General features: G+C 41.7%; 1 protein-coding gene and 1 pseudogene across 2 annotated transcripts in view; both read left to right on the top strand.

Moving 5' to 3' along the window:
* KCNAB1 (potassium voltage-gated channel subfamily A member regulatory beta subunit 1) overlaps positions 1-24,110 on the top strand; it is a 452,797-nt gene that overhangs the window by 119,012 nt on the left and 309,675 nt on the right. The gene's annotated exons all lie outside the window — the stretch shown is intronic.
* LOC115293133 lies at positions 7,259-7,367 on the top strand (annotated as a pseudogene).

Raw genomic sequence — 24,110 nt, 5'->3', positions numbered from 1 at the left:
ATAGGTCTTTTCGAAATTTCCGTAGATAGGTTATTGTCAGAGAGTTATTTACTCCCTATTTATGGTTTTTCTTGTTGTGTCTCTCCCCCCCAATATAAATGTCATAATTCTAGAAAACTGGAAAATGTGGAAAAATAAAAAATCCCTCCAATCCATTCATCCAGAAATTACTTACTCTTTGTATTTTAATGGATTTTCTTTTAGTACTTAATCAATGACATATATATTGTTTCATAATCTAATTTTTTCAAGAAAAATTTCCATGTTATTAATATCCTTCAAAGGCTTGATTTATTTAAAAGATTTATTCATGCCTTTTGTTTTAAAACAAATACATACTCATTGTAAATACAATCTAAAATAATACAGAGTGTACAATTTAGAAAAAGAAAGTCAAATTTGGTCATAATTTAAAAATAGTTTATAGCATATTCTTTCAGATTTTTTTTCCTGTGCTTCTACTGACTTAGATAAACATTTAAAAATTTGTATTCATGGGATAATATGCTTCACGCTGTTCTCAAACTTTCTTTCTAAAAAATATTTAACAACGTATGTTTGAAAAGGTATAAACAGACTTTAATGATGTCTCAACTATAATTACCGTTTTGCATTTTTCCTCTTCTTGTACACCCTGAAGCCCTGGAAGCCAAGCTGTTCTCCTGTATGTGGACTTAACTTATTATTTTCTGAGTGATTTGGGAGAATATCAGACAGACAGTTGTGAGCTCTTCTCTCCAGAGGACTGCATGCCCTCTGGGGTGGATGTGTCCTCATGAGCATCAGAGACTGGCCAAGCTTTGGCAGGCAGAGGCCCTTGCCAGCTGTGGCTGTAGTTGGCTGAGCAAGGCCCTCGGCTCTGGAACGTACCCAGCCTCAAGATAAATTCAAGGATACAGTTTCTTGTTCTCCTAAAATATCCATGGTACTTTTGTCCATGTCGAATAATTGTCTTGTCTTATCTGACACATTCTTAGCCTCCATTTCCGACCAGGAACTGTGGCCTTGTAATACTCCTTGGGTAGGAGTAGCATCATCAGAGCTCAGCTGATGGTATCGTGGGAGTGAGGATTCAGGACCTTTCCCAATTCCTGTGTAGTCCAGTCAACCTGTCCCCTGATGAGAGCTACCTGCCTAAATCCAGGCAGCCATCTCAGAGATTCAGGCTTTCCTTCACCCCGAGAGAGGTGTGTAAGTAAGCAGCAGTCCATCGGCAGTGCTGGAAGAAACGGCACATGGTGGGTCAGGAGCTCTGCGTACCCCCACAAAGGACAGAGGCCATTGTTTTGGTTGTATGTGCTGCGCTACCACATTGCTAAGCCCAGTGTTTTATTAAAAGGGTTCTGGGGGATGGGATGCTGGTCCCAGTGCTCATGTATTGACAAGTTTTGAAAAGCTTCTTTCTCCTCTGATCTTTTATGTCCCCCTTTATCTTTCTACCATTTAAATGTCTAATATACCCATTAAATGGAGGTCTGATTAAATAGATGCAATCATGAAATTCAGGAATAAGAAAGCTTATTGCTTCTAGTAGTCGTTAGTTAAAAATTCAAAATGGCACGTGCTTTATGCTTTTCAGGGACAGGTCAGGAAATATCTGTCTCCCAAATGGATGGGCAATATGGGACCCTTAGTAGACTGACAAGACATATGCTAAGATCACTTTGTTGGGGCACAGGGAGCACAGTCGTATTCCTTTATAAAATAAATCAAATCTCTTCCAGATTCAGATAATAATGTTGAATTGAAGAAGTCTTTGGACAGACGTAGGGTTTGCATAAATACTAAACCAAAAGGACTTATTAAAACAGTAATTTAAAAACACTCATTTCAGGAACATACAAATATACTAAAGAAGTTCAGTTACAGTTAATATCTGAGCTATATGGTCTGATTCATCAAAATCTTCAGTCCCAGGGAGTTCTGTGAATCTCACGGCCTCACCTTCTTTGCTTTGCTTTTGCTGGTTTCTCCCTGTCAGCTTGCTAGGGTATATGCAAGCCCCTCTTCCTTTCTTCTCCTCTCCTGCTGTCTATCCATCCTCGGTATAGCTGTAAACTACTTCCAATTGCCTTTCTGTCTCTTTCTGCCACAAGACCTTTAGATTGTGACCCCCCCCCTTATTCTTTGTTAAATAGAAGAAGCTCAGCTATATGTATTACTTTATTCTTCGCTTGTATAAGAGGACATGTTCCTCATCACAGCACAAAAACATAAGCAACTTCAAAAAGTAGAAAAAATAATCAATTTAGCCTATTTCTAAATGCAGGCAATCATTTATAAGGTACACACATAAATTAAAGACAGTAAGTAGCTGTCATTTGTTGAACAGTTAGGTGTCAGCCAGCTTGTGAGACTGGGGGCAAACCACTCAACCTCTCTGAGCCAATTCTTGATCTATAAAATGGAAGCAATCACAGTGGCCGTGCTGACGTAACAGGGCTGTGTAAGGCCAAATAAAGGGATGCCTAGGAAAGAGAAAAGTACTTTGAAAATGGTTTTAAATAGATGCATGCTAGAGAAATGATATAAAGGCACGCTTCTTCCAAAATGCAGACACGAGATTTATAACTTGAGAATTTCTGCACTTGCTATAGATGTGCAGAAAAGATGGATTCGCTTGTAATTGACTCGTAGAAATAAATACCTACTGCTTAGATCACAGAGGAGGCACCTCAGAGCATCAGATCAAGAACATACAGAAAGGACCTCACGGCAACAGCCGTTCGGGTGAGGATCTGCCCCATCCCTGCAGCAGCCTTATGAGTTCCACGGTTTTCAGATGTCAGCACCTTATGATTTTGTGATCTGTCACCGGGGAACCTAGTTATTCAGTCTTTGCAGAGAAACTGAGCTCCCATCTCAGGGCCAATTTGCTTTACAGTGGCTCTGTTCCTGGCTGGGGCGTGACTTTCATTTGAAGATGATTCCGTAGGAACGCTTCCTTCCATGGGGCACTCATTGTTAAATGCCCTCTCGTCGTTTGTTCTTCAAACTGGCTGCTCCTCTCAGTAAAACCTCATGTAACCTCCATATTTTTTCTGAATCCAGTTTAGAGACACATAGTGCAATTATTATAAGTGAGGAAAGGGCATAATCAGGGGTTGACAAGATGGGTCCTGACTCTTATAGTAATTATCATATTAGGGAAATGAATTAAAAACCACTAAAAATCTTCATTGTCCCACAGATAAAAACCTAAATGAAGAACCACTAGCTATTCATGACATAGCTTTTGCTGCATTTTTGTTTTCCCTAATGTTTATATGCTTATCACTTCTCATTTAATAGTATCACCATAAACAGAGAGCCAGGGGCTTTTCCTCACGTGCTAGCTGAGGAAAGCCTCCCAGACAAGGAGAGAATTTGAAGAGAAGGAAAAGAACTCTGACTCTCCAAATGTCTTCCCCTCCCAGTTGCTAATACCTGAAATTTTATAATTAGAGCTTCATTCCTTTGGGATATTCCTTCATGTCCCCCTTCTCCATCGCAAAGCAATTACTGATCAGCTTTCAGTAACTTTAGATTATTTTGAATTTTTGTAAAACTTTATATAAATGGAATCATATAATGTACACTCTTTTTTGGTCTGGCTTTTTTGACTCAAAATTATTTTGAGATTCATCTTTTGTGTACAGTACAAGCTCGTTCTTTTTTTTGCTGAATAGTAAGCCACCATATGGGCCGACTGCAATCTGTTTATTCACCTTTTGATAGGTTTTTGGGAATTTCAAGTCGCCATTAGCAGTCTTGCACAAGCCTTTGAGGATATTCTAGAGGTCACTCTGTTATTAATTTCTGATTAATGCCAGTGGGACTACAGTACAAATTTTATATGATTTGAGTTTTTAAAAGGTTATTAGGACATTTTTTAATGGTCTAGAATATAATCATCTTAATAAATGCATTTTTAGCACTTGAAAAGAATGGGTGTTCTGCTGTTCTTAGAGCTTTATTTTTTAAGGTTTTCAATTAAAAAATTTTTAATAACAGTGTAGTTAGCATATGTTATATTAGTTTCAGGTGTACAATATAGTGATTGAACAAGTCCATATATTACTCACTGCTCATCAGGAGAAATGTATTCTTACTTCCCTTCCCTATCCCCTCACCCACTTCTCCTCTGGTAATCATCAATTTGTTCTTTATAGTTAAAAGTCTAATTTTTGGTTTGTCTCTTTTTTCCCTCTCTGTTCATTTGTTTTGTTTCTTAAATTCCATGTGTAAGTAAAATCATATGGTATTTGTCTTTCTCTGACTGGCTTATTTCATTTGCATTATGCTCTCTTGCTCCATCCATGTCATTGCAAATGGAAAGATTTCATTCTTTTCATAGCTGAACAATATTCCATCACACACACACACACACACACACACACACACACACACACACACATCACTTCTTTACCCATTCATCTATCAATGGACCCTTAGGTTGCTATTGTAAATAATGCTGCAATAAACATAGGGGTGCATATGTGCCTTTAAATTAGTGTTTTATATAGTATTATGTCATCTGCAAATAGTTAAAGTTTTTATTCTTACTGATTTGGATGCTTTTTGTATCTTTATGTTGTCTAATTGCTGCGGGTAGGACATCTAGTACTATTTGATTACAAGTGTGAGAGTGGTCATCTTTACCTTGTTCCTGACTTTAGGGGAAACGCTCTCAACTTTTCACCATTGAATATGATGTTCACTATGGGATTTTCATATAAGAACTTTATTATGTTGAGGTATATTCCCTCTAAATCTACTTTTTTGAGGGTTTTTATCATGAATGGATGTTGTACTTTGTAAAATGCTTTTTCTGCATCTACTGAAATGATTATATATTTTTTGTCCTTTCTCTTGCTGATGTGATGTATCACATTGATTGATCTGTGAATACTGAACCAACTTTGCAATCCAAGAGAGAAATCCCCACTTGATTGTTGTAAATGATTTTTTAAATGTGTCAGTTGGATTCAGTTTGCTAATACTTTGTTGAGGATTTTTGCATCTATGTTCATCAGAGATAGACCTGCTGTTCTCTTTATCTGGTTTTGGTATCAGGGTAATACTGGTCTTACATAATGAATTTGGAAGTTTTCCTTCCTTTTCTATTTTTTGGAAAAGTTTGAGAAGACTAGGTATTAGCTCTTCTTTAAATGGTTGGTAGAATTCACCTGTGAAGCCATCTGGTCCTGGAGTTTTGTTTGTTGGGAGATTTTTGATTACTGATTCAATTTCTTTGCTGGTAATCTGTTCAAATTTTCCATTTCTTTCTGCTTCAGTTTTGGCAGGCGATATAATTTTAAGAATTTGTCCATTTCTTCTATGTTGTCCAGTTTGTTGGCATTTAGTTTTTGATAATATTCTCTTATGTTCCTTTGTATTTCTGTAGTGTTGGTTGTTATTTCTCCTCTTCACTTCTGATTTTGTTTATTTGAATTCTCTCCCAGGCCCCACCCATCTCTCTCTCTCTCTCTCTCTCTCTCTGATAAGTCTGGTTATAGGTTTATAAATTTTAATGATTTTTTTTTCAAATAAACAGATTGTGGTTTCATTGATCTATTGTTTTCTTAGTTTTTATAGCATTTATTTCTGCTCTAATCTTTATTATTTCCTTTTTTCTGCTGGATTTTGGTTTTGTTTATTCTTTTTCTAGCTCCCTTAGGTGTAAAGTAAGTTGTAATTTTTCTTCCTTCTTGAGGTAGGCCTGTATTCTATAAACTTCCCTCTTAGAACTGCTTTTCCTGCATCCCAAGGATATTGGACCATTGTGTTCTAATTTTCATTTGTTTCCATGTATTTTTTATTTCTTCTTTGATTTCTTAGTTGACCCATTCATTGGTTAGTAGCCTGTTATTTAACCTCCATGTATTTTTGCTTTCCAGATTTTTCCTTGTGGTTCATTTCTAGTATCATTGTATTGTGGTCAGAAAAGATGCATGGTTTAACTTTGATTTTTTTGAAATTGTTGAGACTTGTTTCGTGGCTCTGTTCCAGAGAATGTTCCATGTGCACTTGAAAAGATATGTGTATTCTTCTGTTTTAGGATGGAATGTTCTGAATATATCTGTTAAATCCAGCTGGGCCACTGCGTCATTCAAGGTCACTGTTTCCTTATTTATGTTCTCTTTGGATGATCTGTCCATTGATGTAAGTAGAGTGTTAGGGTCCTGTACTCTTATTGTTTTACTATTGATTAGTTCCTTTATATTTGTTATTAAGTATTTTATATATTTGTGTGCTTTCATGTTGAGTGCATAAATATTTACAGTTGTTATGTCTGTTTGTTAGATTGTCCCTTTTATGATTATATAGTGTCCTTTTTTGTTTCTTGTTAGAGCCTTTGTTTTGCTTTAAAGTTGATAGTATCCGATATAAGCATTGGTGCCTTGGGTTCCTTTTCCATCCGTTTGCCTGATAACTATTTCTGCATCCCTCCCTCCTTTCAATCTGCAGGCATCTTTAAGTCTGCAGTGAGTTTCTTGTAGGCAGCATATAGTTGGATTTTTTTAATCCATTCTGTCATCCTATCTCTTTTTTAAATAATTTTTTAAGTTTATTTATTTATTTTGAGAGAGAGGGAGAGAGAAGGAATCCCAAGCAGGCTTCATATAGTCAGCGCAGACTCTGATGTGGGGCTTAAACTCACCAACCATGAGATCATGACCTGAGCCGAAGCCAGGAAATTGGATGCTTAACTGACTGAGCCACCCAGGTGCCCCTGTACTTTGGATTTTTATATGTGAGATAATTTAAAATTTTTGTGCATGATTATTTTGGTATTAGTGCTGTGATAGCTTCTTAAAAAATGATTATTTTCTCATCATTTATATGCTCTCTAGCATATGGGCTGTCAAACTATGGCCCACAGGTCAAATCTAACCCACCACTTGTTTTTGTAAATAAAGTTTTATTGGGAGACTGTCATGACCATTAATGCAGTGTCTGTGGCTGCTTTCTCCCTACAATGGCAGAGCTGAATAGTTGTAACAGAGGCTGTGTGGTCCACAAAGTTGAAAATATTGGCCTTCTGGCTTTTTATAGAAAAAAGCCTGGTCTAGGATAATTTAGATAACATAGAAATACTATCCATTTTTTGATGATTTAGAGGAGCTTACTTGTGAAACCAGAGCATGGGCTATTGAGTAAAATAGCAGTGGGTTTAAAATCCATAACTAGTCCACATTAATAATTGTGGGTTTGCTGTTGGATAACATACTTAACCTTCCTATGTAGCGTTTTCCTCAACTATAAAATGTGAATCATCGCTTCTCGGCCTTTTGGCTAAGATAAAGTGTAGTATCTGTTCTTATCGTTTAAAATGTGAATCATAATAATACTTGCTTAAAACAATACTTTGAAAATGAACTATATTAATACAATTTCAAAGTACATGGAAGAATGCTAAGAACTCATCATTTCTTAACAAATACAATTTTATTCTTGGGATAGTTTCTTGACACTGCCTTCAAATCATGGTTTGTTTTTTATCGTACCCAGCAGCCTCATTGGTGCCAATGAGATATCCTTAAATTCAGTAATTCTGGCTTGTTTAATTTTGTTGGAGAGAGAGAGAGAGAGAGAGGGAGAGAGAGAAAGAGAGAGAGAGAGAGAGAAGGGGAGAGGAGAAGAGAAAGAAAGGGAGGGGAGAAGGGAGAGAGAGAGAGAGAGGGAGAATCTTAAGCAGGCTTCATGGTCAGCTTGGAGCCCAACATGGAGCTTGGTCCCATGACCCTGGGATCATGACCTGAGCCAAAATTAAGAGTTGGATGCTCAACCAACTAAGCCACTCAGGTGCTCCCAGTAATTTTAGTTTTTATCTTAAAGTATGTTTTTCTAATCCAGATTTTTTCTTGTAATGTCTTAAAATCTTATTGAAATTGGGGCGCCTGGGTGCCTCAGTTGGTTGAGTTCCAACTTCGGCTCAGGTCATGATCTCGCAGCTCGTGAGTTCGAGCCCTGCATAGGGCTGTGTGCTGACAGCTCAGAGCCTGGAGCCTGCTTTGGATTCTGTGTCTCCCTCTCTCTCTGCTCCTCCCGGAGTCAAACTCTCTCTCTCTCTCAAAAATAAATAAGCATTAAAAAAGTAAAATCTTACTGAAATTATAAAGATTTCTAAAGTTTACTCTCTATTTTGGCAAGCCTCTTTCATAGGAAAACATTTGTTTTGATTCTTCAGATCCGCTTCTGTGCTTCTGCATGTATTCATGCTTTTAGGGGGACCTCTTTTTATGCTGGAATTGCAGATAGGTCCAAACTGACTTTATTTGGGTTTTTCTTCAATATGTTAGGGGTGGGCAAAGAGTAAAAGAAAGAATTTAGATGAGAAGCCAAGTTGTCAGTGGGATATCTACTATTGTTAAGTTCAGCTATGAAGCCTAAAGCTGCATCTGTCGAAACAAATTTATCTTCATATGATTATTATTGCACGCATAAGCTAGCTGAGCACTACCCTCTTTCCAACCATCTCATTTACTGCATGATTAGGAGTCACCCCTTCCCAGTCAGTGCAGCACTGACATTTGCTCTCTTACTAATTTCTATATGACATTTCTTTTTCTCTAGCTTTTGCCATTTGTACAAGTTTGGCTCAGGGTTCTACTCACTTACTTTCCAGGTGGCCAATTCCTATTTAAGTCATGACTCAGGGTTTTATAAACTCTTTTTTAAAATCTGGCGTTGCATAGATTACATCTTACAAATATTCTTAAAGTTCTTGGAATATAGAGGACACACTTCCTTCTGTCTAGAACTGACATAAATTTTCCACTTCTACCAATTTGAGAAGAAATAAGGAGAAATAAGGGCTTCCTAATTGGGCAGCTAAGTTGATCACTTTGAAACAATGTCCATTTGATTTTCTTAGCTTTTAAAATTGCGGTATTTAGGCAAAAGAGAAAATACTCAATGAAACAGCCAATATATATGACAACAAAATTAGATGTCACTTAAATGCTCAGGCAACTGATAATTACATGTTTATGTGATTTTTGTAAATCACTTGAAAAGCTAATCATAAAAAAGAATTTTTAGTCTTGCATATGTCTTTATGTTGTGATGGTTTCTTCCTGGCATTCATTTACCAAAAGATATCAGAGTGTCCTTGGGGATCTGTCCCTTCTCCATTATCAGGATGTTGGGTTGGATTGTTTCCATACGCAACCCAAATGATGTGCTCTCATTACCTTAAGTTAATCAGAATGTCTTATTTTCCTGGTTCCAGTGATTGGTTTAAGGGTAATTTTAACCTGCCCAATCAGAGTGAACCCAGAACTTTACTGTGACACATAGACTTTGACTCTGGGTTTGTGGGTGTGAGGGTAGGAGGCTTGGAGTCCTCTCACCATTTCCCTACCACAAAGAGAGTCATGAGGAGTCACACAGGCACTGTGAGGAGGAAGAACTGAGAGAAGGAGCTTGGAAATGTTAGTGAGGCCCAAACCAACCAAGGCCGGAGCCAGTGACATCTTCTGAACGACGCTTTGTGAGCTAAAAACAAACAGGAATGAATTGCCTACCCATCTGCAATCTTTTTTGATTGAGCCAACATAGGTAAGGTTTGTTTATATTTACCTTTGCATCTAGGTGTGTTACAAGGTACTTAGGGGCATAGTGGTTGTTCAATGAATGTGAAAAGTTGAGGAGGGAGCAGGATTGTGGTTTTATCTAAGTATTTTATACTTAGCTGTGTGAACACGAAAGCTTTGCTGTAATATTTTTAGACTTCAATCCTTTTACATTTTATTTCTTGGCCAAAAAATGGGGGGAAAACTTGTCAATAAAAAAGAAGGACTCACATAAGTAAAAGTCCTTAGGGCTTCCTATTTTGTATTAATTTTTTTCAAAGACTATATTAAAAGAAGTTTGCAGGATCTGATATTGTCTGTCCCTGGAAAGGGCTAGAAATGAAGTTCAAACTCTGACTTTATAGCTATTTGAGCTGAAAGAAAGTTATTAAATTTGAATAAAAAAAAGCCTTCTATCACATGCCAGTTACCTTCTGTTTGCTTCTCCAGATCCTCTCTCTCCACTTCTCCATCCTGCTTTCTGCTCCGGCCACCTGCATGGCTTACCTGGGAGCCCTTACCACCTGGTTTGGCCAGTGGAAAGCCCCAGCAGTGGGGGAGGAAAGTGGGGTTGGGGTACTGACTCTTTCCTTGCAGGGGATCACCTTAGGCGGACAGTATGTCTCGACCACATATTTTAAGCTTTGGACAAAGAACTCAGGACAGCCTTTATGTGACTCTCCACAGCCTGATACTGGCAAGTACTTCCTCCTCTCTGCTGTCCCTCACCCTGGGTACCGCAGTGTCCCTTATAATCCTTCCACACCTGTGCAAATAAACCTGCTTTGACTCACTGATTTGAGTGTGCCACCTGTGTTTTGTTGGGACCTCCAGTGATGTATGTATTTCAGAAATACAAATATTAAACATGAACAACACAAACCTAATGCACACGGATGCTGCTCCGTGAAACCCTATCTTTTCAGACTGACAGAAGAATAGAGTCCATGTAAATTGTGCCCAGGAAAGTGAGTTAAAAAGTCAAACAGGAAGGGAAATGTTTAGAGGGAGGGCTTCCTTGCTTTTACTCTGGCAAATCTCACCACACATTCCCAGGGGTGCCCTTCACAGGCTGATTCAGGCTAACTTCAGGAATGCTTGTCAACCAGAGCCATTTCTGCTTAGTAAGAAGAGAATGGGAGCATATCAAGCAATTTTATTTGGGTGATGTTAGGTTAAAATTGGTACCAAGAAAAGCCACAAAGAAAAAAAGAAATTCCCAAACAAGTTAGCTTCTTTTGGCCTTGGAATTTACTCCTTTGGTTCCAAAGTCCTAAGTTAACACAGACCAAGGCTTACGTATCAGAGTAAAGAGGAATAGTTAACTTTATTTGGAACTTTTAGTTTAGATTAAAATATATAGTGGCCACTAAGAATTTTATGTGATTATTAGTTGGCAAAACTCTCTGTTTCCACAGAATTGACTGAATCCTTGTCCATTTCTTTGGTCAGGGCTGGGCGTGTCCCTCCTGCACCTCAAGTTTGGGAAGTAGGTTGATCATCATGATTTCCCATTCTTTAAGACCACCTCTGGTCCTTCTTGATCCTTGTGAGAGTTCTGATTTCCAGGAGATGTTTTGAACTCCTCTCTGATGCCAGCCCTTGTCAACGTCCTCTCTTTTTCATGCTATGCTTCCCAGGACTGGCTTCTCCTCCTGTGAACAGGGCTGCGCCTCTGTCTCCACTTGGCTTTCTCTGAGGAGCAGCTGTAGCAGCGTGGAGTTAAAAATAACATCATCTTGAGAGACTAGGAGGGGAATAGGGTGGGGGGAGCAGAAAGCATGTTCATTAAGAGCTTTTAAATTTCTAAATGCCCCTTTGGAATCATTAACACCCTTGGCTAAGAACATCTCTGACAACTAAGAGGGAGAGAAGTGTTCTTGTGTTGTGCTCTGTGTGTGTTATGAGTGTTTATGTTAATAAGGAGGGGGGGAAAATACTTGCCCGTGCTGCTGATGAGCTGAACTCCATGCTGTGAGCAAATAGAACAAAATGTTAATTCTGAGTAAGTCAGCCATCTGAGAGCTCATGTCCTGACCACCTGCCCTTTTACCACACCGGCACTAATTAGCCAGCACTCTTGCTATTTAGGGGCATGCTGTATGCACAAGGTAAGCCCAAAGTTCCATAGTGAAACCTCACTGTTCATACAAATTGGAAGTGATAGCTAATGAGACTTAACAAGAAACATCAGCTGTGTAAATTTATTTTAGGCATATAGCTTTCCAGAGACACTGTAACAACAACAACAAAAAATGCCTAAGAGGCAGGCATTCTTCAGCCTTGTCTTCATGGATAACCACCATTGTTATTCGTATATTCGGTATTCAGGTCTTCAGCTGAAAGAGGAATAGAGTCTATGTTTTTTAAACTTTTTTTTTTTAAAGAAACAGTCAAGTGGAGAAGTATATTTGTATACAATAACATCTAGAGGTAATAAATGTCATAATCAGAATGTGTATGGTATTAATGTTACACGGAGATGACACGGTTTAGCTTGGTGGAAGAGGTGACCAGGCCAGGGAGGGCTTCTGGAAGAAAGGTGGAAGTTGAGTTGAAGTTGGATTGGGATGGGCATTCTAGGCAGAGTAAGTAGCATGTCCAAAGGTAAATAGACTGGGAGATAGACTGCATTTATATTAATGGGCATCTTGTTTGGGGTTTATCTAGAATAGTGGAGGGTGCTGTCTTTTGGGGAGAGGATCCTGAGGAGTTAATGCATATCTCAGTGCTTATAACTAATTGATAAGCCAACACCCATGTCGATAAACCTTAGTGTAAAAGCAAAGGGGCGCCTGAGTGGCTCAGTCAGTTAAGCGTTCAACTTCAGCTCAGGTCATGATCTCACAGTTCATGGGTTCAAGCCCAGTGTTGGGCTCTGTGCTGACAGCTCAGAGCCTGGAGCCTGCTTCAGATTCTTTGCCTTCCCTTCTCCCTTCTCTTCCCTGCTCACAGTCTCTCTCTCTCTTTCTCTCTCTCTCTCAAAAATAAACATTAAAAGAATTTTTTGAAAAAAGCAAAGTGAGAATAAAACTATTGTGTAATTATTTCCTGAATATCAATGACAAATGCTATGGCTTTGATATTTTAGACAAATTATAGATTGCAGGCATTTCAGTTCATACTGATACAGATACTTTCTAGAACCTGGGAATATAAATACTCCATAGCAGGCCACATATGTGAACAGAACACAAAAATATCTGGAAAATTCCAGCACAGCACAGAGGCATAAGGAAGCATGTTATGCAGGAGGCTTACAAACATGGTCGTCATAGGTGTGTCAGCAAGCCCACTAAATTAATTTCAGAGTTTATTCTCTTGTTAAGGCTCAACACCTCCAGCATCTTGTTCATGTCTTTCATCACACAGTAAACCTTATTTAAGAATGGTAGAAAGAAAAATTGTAGCTTAGAGCTACAACACTAATTTCACACTAATGGATTCTATATTCCACAGTGGAGAACATTATTTTAAAAAGGATCTTAAAAATGTTACCTTGCTGTTCTTTCTTTAAAGCTAGGAATCACTAGTAGATGGTGCTGATTTTCCCTTCCCCCCCCCCGCAGGATACCTACAATGGTCTGGACTCATCATGAATGCTCATTAAGCAACTGTCAAAGCATATTGGATTATTGACTTGGAAGGCAACAAGGCATGGGCTGACCCCCTGTTGGCAAGGCCAGGGTTGCTGCTCAGGAGCGTGGCTTGCCCACCAGGAATGCCTCTGCTTTCTCTCTCTGTTTTAGAACTTGGTCCTGCTCTAAGAAGACAAGTGTCCCTCCATTATACTTTGTGTACATTTCATGTTTTCTGGGGCTTGGGATCAAGAACAGAATTCAGGCTAGATTTGAATGTGTATAGATTTGCATCCTTGGGTTTCAAGCGGTCTTGGATTACAGTCCGCCCTACCCCCACCCCTTATGCAGTGAACATCATTGCTTTTGTGCCACAAAACATTAGGGTAATTCCTCCCAGGTTCTGTCTGCTTTTTGGACGTCTTAGGGCAGAGGAGAGGGCAATTGTTTGCCTAGCTTGCACTAAAGAAAGCAGGAGGCTATAATGCTGAACATTTATAAAACACTCACATCATTCATTCATCCACTCCTCTGAAAGACAGTTACCGATCACATTTTGTGCCACACTAACTAAAATGGCACCCCACCCATCACCAAACCAAATCTGGAAACTTTCCTAAAAATCACAGAAGTAAGTTTTGCAGCACTGGGACTGAAAGCCATGCCTTCAGATCCCAGATACTGTGCTTTTTCTATTCCCCACTGTGCCCCTGTGAGTGGCTATGGACCAACCCCAGGCAAGTCCTGCATCTGGAGGTGATCTTCAGTCTGTCTTAGCTACACAACTGCTCTTCTTGAAACTTCTCTGCCATATTCAAGTTCCCTTTTTTTTTTCATCTGCTCAAAGAGGACATGGTGGGGGAGGGGGGTGCCTGGGTGACTCAGTCGGTTAAGTGTCCAGCTTTGGTTCAGGTTATCATCTCACGGTTCATGGGTTCAAGCCCCATGTTGGGCTCTGTGCTGACAGCTAGCTCAGAGCCTGAAGCCTGCTTCAGATTCTGTATCTCTCTCTCTCTCTCTCTGACCTTCCCTACTCACACTGTGTCTCTCTGTCTCTCAAAAATAAATAAAATTATTTATTTATTTCTGTGTCTCCTTCTCTCTCTGCCCCTCCCCTTCTCATGCTGTGTCTCTCTCTGTATCAAAAATAAATAAAACATTAAAAAAAAATAAAAAACATTTAAAAAATTAAAAAAACAAAAGAGGACATGGGGTAAAGAAACGGTGGGCAGGTGCCTCAAAGTATGATTTTCTACAACGTTTGGCCCAGGAAGCAGGGCTTAACAAATGCAGAGTGGAGATTTCAAAGATTATAAAAAAGGAATGAAAAATTCCTTTGTAAATGATAATGAAATATGAGCCATCCGTCTGTGTTTGATGTCCAACAAGGGGAGATCTGAGACAGTCCTCAGTGTGAGTGTAGGCAGCAAGAAGAGGGGTTGTAGTGGGGTGTACTCTTGTTCATGCTGAGTACAATAGTGCAGATTAGTCAGGGACAGGAACCAAATTAGGGCATTGAAGTTGTACTTTTTAACATCTTATTCCGAGTACTACAAATCAAAGGGGGAAAATGAGGAAAAGAGTCACAAAATGAATTACTGATTAGAAATTGTCTTCAAGACTTGCTTACTGCCTGATGTTTTCCAGAAAATTATTACTTTCTGATTTGTTGAGTAATTATCTGCATGATTAATATTTGGAATCTGCAAACATGCATTATTTTTAGACATACGGTCAATGCAGTGAGTTGGATTTCTGGGTAATCAGCAGTCGATTCTTCCAAGTATCACCAGAGGATGCAGATAGCTGCCTGTCAGGCCTAATGTAATTGACTCAATTCTGAAATCAGCCCCCAGCTTCACAACCCCAGGTGCCAGGCCAATGTACACATAGAGGGTGATCAGTTAAGCGCTATTGTGGAAAAGGCATTCACAGTTGGCTCTTTGTTATCGTGTTATGCCTTGATGAAGGTCAAACTAGATGGTGCAGTAATGAAAAAATAAGCTAGTTTACTTACCCGTGGCCAAGAGACTTGCTTACCTCAATGCTTCTCATAATTCTGTGGTAATTACTCAAAGGAAATAAATGACTCCAGGAAACGCAGGGAGACGTTTGTGTCTATGTGATAATCCCAGATGGTGTCCAAGCATGTGGCACGCTGCCCGGGGGAGATTCTCATCGGAGATGTAGCAGGCTCAGCAAGCGCTCTTCACAGGAAGATGCTCAGAGGAGGGGCTGGGCTCTCAGATCAAAACGGGAAGGGAAATGGGGCTGAGAGGGGGGTGCTGCCCACGGAGCTTGGCCCTCGGATTGCAGGGACACAGACATACTGGTAGAGGATCTTTCCTGAGGTGAAAAGACACCTTGTAAGGAGACTTCATGTCCCCTCAAACATGTTAGGTCTTGCAGACAATCAAGTATCTTCCTGATCCCAAAGCTGGTGGTAGTAATGTATCCTAGAAAGGTGGATCTAGGAGAGGGAGGAATGTAAACAGCACAGGCTACTGTGGTGCCGTGGGAGAGGCGGGGCCTGCTTGTCTGGACTGCCCAGGTGAGAGCAGAGAAAAACCTTTCAAATCTTTCCCAGAGACCATTTCATCTTATTGTCCTCTCCAGAAGACTTGAAAATCCTCTGCATATAAAGGGATACAGTGTTAGTGATGGTTTCAGGCACGATGGACGATAGTGTAGGTATTTTTTAATGACCAGAAGATAAAATGTTCCCCCTGCAATCAGGCAACAACCAACGACTAATTGTGAAGTTCCTACTGTGTGCAGGCATAGGCTGAGCGGCAGGGATAGCCCCAGTGGGGCAGAAACTGACTGGTGCGGGGGGCACCTGGGTTGCTCAGGTCATGATCTCAGGGTTTGTGAGTTCGAGCCCCGCATTGGGCTCTGTGCTGACAGCTTGGAGCCTGGAGCCTGCTTTGGATTCTGTGTCTCCCTCTCTCTGTCCCTCCCCTGCTCATGCTCTGCCTCTCTGTCTCTCAAAAATAAATAAATGTTTAAAAACATTTAAACATCTGCCAACTGTCTGTAGACTGGATTTAATGGGACAAATAGGGAAGCAGGGAGGTCAGGGCCAGATTCAGTGATGTGCTGAGTGTGGGGTCAGGGGGAGGGAGCTGCCCCACCGTTCTGGGCCTGCATTCTCTTAGTAGCTTAGAGTCCTATCGGCCTTCTTGCCATTTCATAAGCCTTGTGTGTGGTCACTGGAAGACCCTGTGAGGGATACTATACACCCACATCTCTGCACAGCCTCTGGGGGAAATGGTAGATGCCTCACTTTCCCCTTGCGGGCTGGGGCTTCTAGGGAAACTTGCCACATGTGTTCACTGTTGTTGTGGGGAATCTGATAATAAGTAATAGGCAGCACTTCTCTCTCCCCACTCAAGATTAAAAAAAAATGGAAGCCTCATCAAACACTGATATTCCCCAGCTTCCTGCCATTGCCCTGTTTTTGGAAGTTGGGGGAGATTTTGTTAGCTCAAAGCAGGTGGTTACCTGCTGCAGTGACTTCCGGGCAGGGCGTCTAGTTAAAAAATTCTGGGCCCAACCAGAGACTGAGCGGACTCAGGAAACCACCCTGCACTGTTCTTGCATGGCAGAGGAATGGAATGATTTAAGAAGCACTCACAGTTTGATTGAAGCCAGACTCTAATTTCTTAAAAGCTCAGACGCAGCCATATCTTCCTGGTGGTATGAGAAATAAAGGTGGAAAAATTCATTCTTGTCACTGGGGGATGGTGGGATTGGTGCGTTTCCACCAAACACATCAGGCTGTCACCCACATTAGTAGCATCTTCCAACCCCAGTCTTTCAGGGTGGAAAGTCTTCTTTGGAAATGTCTACTCCTCTATCTGCTTCTGGTACTACTCTTTCTTCGCCTATCAGTTAATTGTTTAAGAGGCAATTATAATTATTGTAAAAGGGATATCATCGTGCTTGTTCTTCTTTCTGAGTGCTTACCCTGAGGCAGGCACTGCACTGCACATGCTTCCTATGTGATTTCATTCAGCCTTTGTATGAACTCTGAGAAGCAGAAACTATTAGCCTGTTTTTGAGATGAGAAGAGGGAGGCTATAGAAGTTGGGTAACTTGCAGAATGTAGAGCAGATATTGAATGGCAGAGGTGGGACAGGCAAAACCCACGCCCTTGTACTTGATACTGAGCAAGGCATAAGCCATGGAAAGCTGGCTGGTGGCCCCTAATCAGTACTCAGAGCAATCATCATTTAATGACCACCTGCTGGATGCTGGGTGCTGCACTCAGTCTGAGGAACACAAGATGGAGAAATTGAGTTTCTCCTTTCACAGGGCTTAAAGTCTGTTGAGAAGTTCAACCTAGAAGTCCACATAACACAAGACATGCTATTGTAGGTGCTAGAGTGGAGGTCAAGCAGATGTTATGGGAACACCAAGATGACCGGCAAAGGCTGACGGGTTGGAGACTGGGGGAACCTAGGAAAAGTTTAGGAGAGATGCTACCTTTTCAAGTGTAGCTTGAAAGACCAGGAAGCATTTGACGAGAAGTGGAGACTGCTGGGGGAGGTCATGGAGAGGACATGACCTCCAGCTGACCGTGGAGCTGAGGAGGGCACCTGGAGGCTCCTCCCCATCCCCTGTTATTGGGATGCATGTTTTGTCAATTATTCACAAGTGGGAGCCATTTCAAGGATCCTGCCTTGAGAGAATCATGGGTTGTTGAGACCCAGCTAAAGCCTATATAAACTTCTAAGATGGGGGGTGGGGGCGCAGGCGTGGAGACCTACGTCTCTTGTGTCTGCCGGAGATGAGCCTGAGAAGTTTGCTCCCTTTGCTTTTTCAAACTACCACCTACCGTTCTAGAGTGGTGTCTCACTCTCTTCAGTCTCTCTGTGCCCTCTGGGTACCGGGCCAGTCTGCGAACCAACAGAGACAGAAAGGACACTCCACGTGGACAGAGCATCTGGATCAACGGCCCTGAGGTGAGAGAGTGGTAGGTGTGCATGTTGGTGCTCAAAGACCGGCCATGGAGTCAGCATAGGCTGTAAGGAAGGAGGGGAGGGAGGCCAGACTTGGGTAAGAGTGACCTGTTGTGCTTGCCAAGGGGTTTATGTGGAATGGGCAGCTATGGAAGATTTTCAAAGGAAAGAGGTGAGTGGTCACATTGTTTCTGTGGGAAAGCAAAGTACCTATGGTTTATTGGCTGGTGCTCTGTGAGGTACTAGATTAAACTGCATAAAATGGCTGACATTTTACCATTTCGACCTACAAAAAGGATCCTTTCATATGGTTCAAACTAATGCATTTTGGAATTTTTCTTCTGGTTTTGGAAAAGCCTTTGTTTAATGGTGTGTGGTTATAAATTTGGGGTTTTTTGGCTTTTGGCAGTCCTCAGAAATACTAGAGAGGTTGAATAAGTATGTAGAATATCTTGGTTTAGCCAATAAGGTGATGAAATTAAATGATATTTGAGACTTGAACTTGATAACTCGGGACAGTAACCCCAGCCACTGCATAGAGCTCAGAGGCGCTGATTAGTTGTTGATGAAAACAGAAATGTCTAGTATCTCTGGGAAAAGGGGCGGTTAGGGAATGAAGATTAAAGAAGGTCCTTGATGAGCAGAACTACTAGTTGCTGTAGACTGCCACTGAGGGCCAGCATGAATGGAGACCCGCCACGTTCCGAAGCGACCTTGGATGTCCTGGGCCTGGTGCTTACATTTCTTCATCCATCAAATGTTTTGAGTGTCTAAATGTTTTCATGAGCAGTTCCAGGCATTAGACTGAAAAAAGCTATATTTTGGGATGCCTGGGTGGCTCAGTTGGTTAAGTGGTCGACTTCAACTCGGGTCATGATCTCACGATTCATGAGTCTGAATCCCACATCGGGCTCTGTGCTGACAACTCAGAACGCTGAGCCTGCTTTGGATTCTGTGTCTCCCCCTTCCTGCTCTTACTCTGTCTCTCTCCCCCTTCCCTGCTCTTACTCTGTCTCTCTCAAAAATAATGAACATTAAAAAAAAAAAAACCTATTTGTGTATCTTGGATTTGGGGCAAAAGTAGAATGAATAGCAGCTGATTAAACTGTTCAGAAGATTCTCTAGTGTCACCCCTGCCCAAGAATATGGCAGTGTAGTAGTCTGTGTGGAGAGGGTGGAGTGGGGGAGACTTTGACATTTGCTGAGGGGCCACTTAGTGGCAGACACTGGACCTTTGGCTGATTTTCTTAATTCTTCCCATCCTCGAAAAAATTAGGTGGTGTTACCCCTTTTAACAGATAGGAAGACTGATACTCAGAGAAAATTGCTTGGGGTCATCCAGCTGGAAGGCAGTAGAGTAAGGGCTAAACTCAGATCTGTTTGTCTTCAAAGCCTGAGTGCTTTCATTAGCATCCAGAACATGAAGCAGTTTTAGGTTTTGCATGACAAACCTGGCGGATCAAACGCTTATTTGTCCAGGGGCTTATTTTCTCTTCAGCCAGAATAGAACCAGAATAGTGTAATCATAACCAATTGTCGACAATGGCCATGCAGGCTGTAGAGACAGAATTAGAGTGTCAGGGCCAGGCGGCTGACATCTGCGGAAGGCATGAAAACAACATTTTCAACCCGAGGTAATGATGCAGCAGCGTTCCTGAGAGTCAGATCCCACAGGATTGCTGTGTTACGAGAAAGTACACAGATGTTGCTTAGAGTCAGCAAGCGTAATGAGACTTGGTCCCAGTTTTGATGAATTTGTAAAAGTTGCAACTCAGAGGTCGTGCTATTAATTTGGGTGACATGATTACCATTGCGTTGGCTTCTCTGTCCCAAATTCATGAAAACAGTAGCAACAGAAAAGCTTATATGGTTTAAAGCTCATGTCACATGTTTTCAGATAAACCATCAGGAAACTGGAGTAAAATATGCCAAGGATTCCATTTTCTTAGTTTTCAAAATGACTTTCTGCAGACTTGAGTAGAAAGAACTTCTCCCAACTTCTTTTGAAAAGGTTTTTGTTCTTCCTAAAAGTTCTTGAATATCTACCAGAGTTTGGTGTGAAGGAAGAAAACCAGCAACTCCTTCCTTTGTCTGGGGCCAGGGGCATAGAGAATGCAGAACTGATGCTCTTCATTTTAAAAACGTACGAACCCTGGAGCACCTGGTGGCTCAGTCGGTTAAGCGTCCGACTTCAGTCCAGGTCATGATCTCGGGGTTCGGGAGCTCGAGCCCCATGTCGGGCTCTGTGCTGACAGCTCAGAGCCTGGAGCCTGCTTCAGGTTCCGTGAGTGGGTGGGTGAGTGGGTGAGTGGGTGAGTGAGTGACCCACCCTCCTCTGCGCACGCTCGCTCGCGCTCTCTCTCTCGCTCGCTCTCAAAAATAAGTAAACCTAAAAAAAATGTAGGAACCGTGGAGCTGCTTTGGCATTTATTGATGCAAAGAGGGAGCTCATCAGTAATATGCCTGCTCCTCCCTCCAGGGAAGAAGTCCCTTTTTAGGTGGCTGGGAAACAGCCTGTGCATTCGTGGGGAGTTACTGTACCTGCAGTTGGGCCTCAGGACCTCCTCTCACAAAGCTTGTGAACAGGCCTCCGGGTTTTAGGAGTGGTCCTTTCATCCCAGATGCAGGAAACACCCTGCAGCCAAGCCCTGACTGCCAGGCTCTCTTCCTTCCTCTTGTGTAAGTGAGAAGCACCATTAATAGTCCTGTCAGTCTTGATTAATTCTGTGCCCAACGATCAAGAGTATTTTGACTTTGGGGCAAATCAGACCATGGTGGACTACGCAACACTGACATGAGGGATAAACATTTATTAAAAGAGAAAAATCTAGAGCCTGGGGCTGGTGGGGATTGCATGGAACTAAAAGCATGTAAACAATGAACTCCAAGTAGAGATGTAAAACTACAGGAATGATGAAGTACTTTTGGGTTATTGTATTTTTTTAAGGTTTCAAAAATCCAAGTTACAATGTTGGTAAAAAGAAAGAATCCATTTGGTTTTTGTGTGACCAAGTATAAGCCATTAATGCACCGATCGGCACTAGTGCAAGAGAAGAGTCCCTTGTATTTTATAACATGAATCTGTTTTGATTTAGTGCTGAAATGGCTGGTCATTTGTAAGAATGTAACTGATTTTAAGGAAAATGGCAAAGAACATTTTTCTCAGAGGTATTTAATAGGCCCTAAAAGTTTGACTTAGAGGGGAGAAAAAAAGGGGGGCTTGGAATATAGCCATACCAAGGATGCAGTAAAGTGTGACAATTCTGAGAGCCTGGAAAAAGGTTGTCTCTCTGATTTCAGTAAGAATTCCTTTTTTTTAAAATACTGCTGACCTAGAATGGGAATTTGATATAAATATATACAAATATATGTATATAATTTATATACATTGTATATGTAACCTGCAACTTCTCAGGATTCTGGTTTGATTTAATGTTCGGTGAGATAGTTAAGATGGGCATTATCCAATTTTAGGAAAGGAGGAAAATGAGACCCAGAGAAGTTAAAAGATTTGCTTCTGGTCCTGCAGTTAGTAAATAGAAATGCTTGTGGTGAACCCTAGTCACTCTGACCCCAAATGACTGTTCTCTTTAGGTAACAGGCCTGGGGGCCCCGTCAGCAAGCACAGTGATCAGTTGTTACCCCACAACCACACCACCCTTCCAGGAGGCCACTCATTCCTACTGTTGTAGCAAGCTGTGTGTAAGGAAGCACCTGCTCGAACAGAAGTTATCTGCTCAGACATGACCTTCCCCTTCATCCCTTCTTCTGTCATGTCAGTGGTTCGAGGTCTGAAAGACACACCAACTCAGCAACTGACGTGGGAATCGACTGTCCACTTAGGGGTGGCATCCTAGAGACACAGAAGAGGGGGAGATAACTGAAGGACACAACGTTAAATTTACCTTCTTGTTGCATAAACCGAAGTTAAACATCAGAAATATCCTTTCCCTTGGGGTGCCTGGGTGGCTCAGTCGGTTAAGCATCCAACTTCAGCTCAGGTCATGATCTCACAGTTGGTGAGTTTGAGCCCTGCATTGGGCTCTGTGTTGATAGCTCAGAGCCTGGAGCCTGCTTCAGATCTGTGTCTCCCCCTCTCACTGCTCTTCCCCTGCTCATGCTCTGTATCTCTCTCCTTCAAAGATAAATGAACATTAAAAAAATCTAATATCCTCTCCCTTAATGTTTTATACAATGATTTCTTGTGCCACAGTGGTTTGATTCTGTTCATTCATTCACCCATTCCTGCCCCTTTATTGAGCACCAACCAGTTCCTTGGCAGTCCCCGAACTGGTGAGAGGGCAGATGCCTACCTCACCCTCAGGTGGTGCCCAGCCCTCGGGACATAGGGGAGAAAAGGAAGGAGGGCTGGTTAGGAGGTGGTAGGTGGCTAAAACCTGGTGCCTCATAGAAAGCCATACATCTCTTATCCTTTGCCCTGTGATGTGCTTTGAACATGATGATAGCATTTGATGGTTTTGCCTCCTCCTCACTATCCTCTTCTCCAGTGTTTCTGGAAGCCTCCAGAAGTGCTCATGTGTGGGTGTCAACCAGCCTGGTTGGCTTTCCTATGGCATCTGCTGTTCCTACCCTCTTCTCCTTAGCCTACCTTTTCTGAGTTCTGTCCTGTCCCACCAGAAACTGGTGCAGCTGTGCTAGGTCAGGAGGTGGGAGCTGGGAGCTGGGGAGAGCACCTCTAGCCTTTGAGCCTCCACTGGCTTGCAGAGTCTTCAGTGAAACTGAAGCCCATGAGCTCCACAGCCTACTGGAACCAGCATGGAGTTCAGGGAAGGGCAGTAGACCAGACACCCCCAGCCACTCTTCCCCTCTTCTGTGGGGAAGGCTTGGAGGGGGCCTAGCCCTGCACACAGTCTCTTCAAAGGTGAGGCTTGAACCCCTGTTTCACTAGGAACAAGACTAGCTTGCTTTCTGTGGTCAGAGCTAAAAGACCTGGTGCAATTACATTGGCTGAATTAATGGAAAGGGCAGCACTTACTCATTCTGAAGCACCATCAGTGGAGGAGCAAAATGATAGGAGATCAGTCCCTAATTTGACAGGAAGATGGGGTTAAGAAAGCAGGAAGACACTGGAGGTCTCAAATGTGGCAGGATACATATGAGCGACCATGGAGAACAGCTGATATGTTTGGGTGGCAAGATAGTGTCTACACTGCAATTTATAATTTAAAAAGTGAGTTTTTTTTAAAGCAGAGACTATCTGCTTATGTAGTAAGAATCTGATGTCCCAAAATGTGATAGTTGGTGTAACCTAGGAAAGCATTCCATTCAACATTTAATGCATATTTATTGAGGACTTAATTAAATTTCAGGCATAGTGCTGAACATTGAGCTTGTAAATGGAAGATCACAGACCTGTTTCTTACTGTGTAAGCCTGACCTCCAAAGAGCATAAACCAAAACAATCCCTAGAAAGCCCCTAACACTAACAAAGAACGCATAACAAATTTTGTGCCCCTGCTAGGGGACGTAGGGAAGGGGACCTGGGTGAGGGGTGAGGGAAAGGGGAAGAAGGTTTTGTGGTTCATGTTTTTGTCTTGCAACTTATCAAAATTTGAGTATGTATATTTTATTTTGTAATGTCAGGCCTTACGGAATACTGTAATACTTAGGAGTTAATCTGAGAATGGGCACTCCTGGGGCAGGCTTGTGTTCTGGGAAAGCATTGGCCTGGAGATCAGGGCCTGTGTCTGGGTGCTCAGGCTGCTACTCACGACACTTGTTCACTTGGGCAAGTCATCAAGGATACTTCTTCTGATACCTGGATTCCCCATCGATAACGTTTGAAATTAGGCATGAAGCTAACTAGGCATGAGCTTCAGGAGATCCTTTCCTTGAGGTTTTAAGATTCCTTGTGGCTGACACATGGACTGATTTAAGCTTCAGACTCTTGATTTTTGGCTCAGGTCATGATCTGAGTTTGTGAGATTCAGCCCCATGTCAGGCTCCATGCTGACAGAACAAAGTCTTCTTGGGATTCTCACCCCCCC

Source organism: Suricata suricatta, chromosome 5 (assembly GCF_006229205.1).
Source record: "Suricata suricatta isolate VVHF042 chromosome 5, meerkat_22Aug2017_6uvM2_HiC, whole genome shotgun sequence".
Taxonomy (NCBI): domain Eukaryota; kingdom Metazoa; phylum Chordata; class Mammalia; order Carnivora; family Herpestidae; genus Suricata; species Suricata suricatta.
Note: the sequence above shows the minus strand (reverse complement) of the source record. Positions and strands in the feature narration are given on the sequence as shown.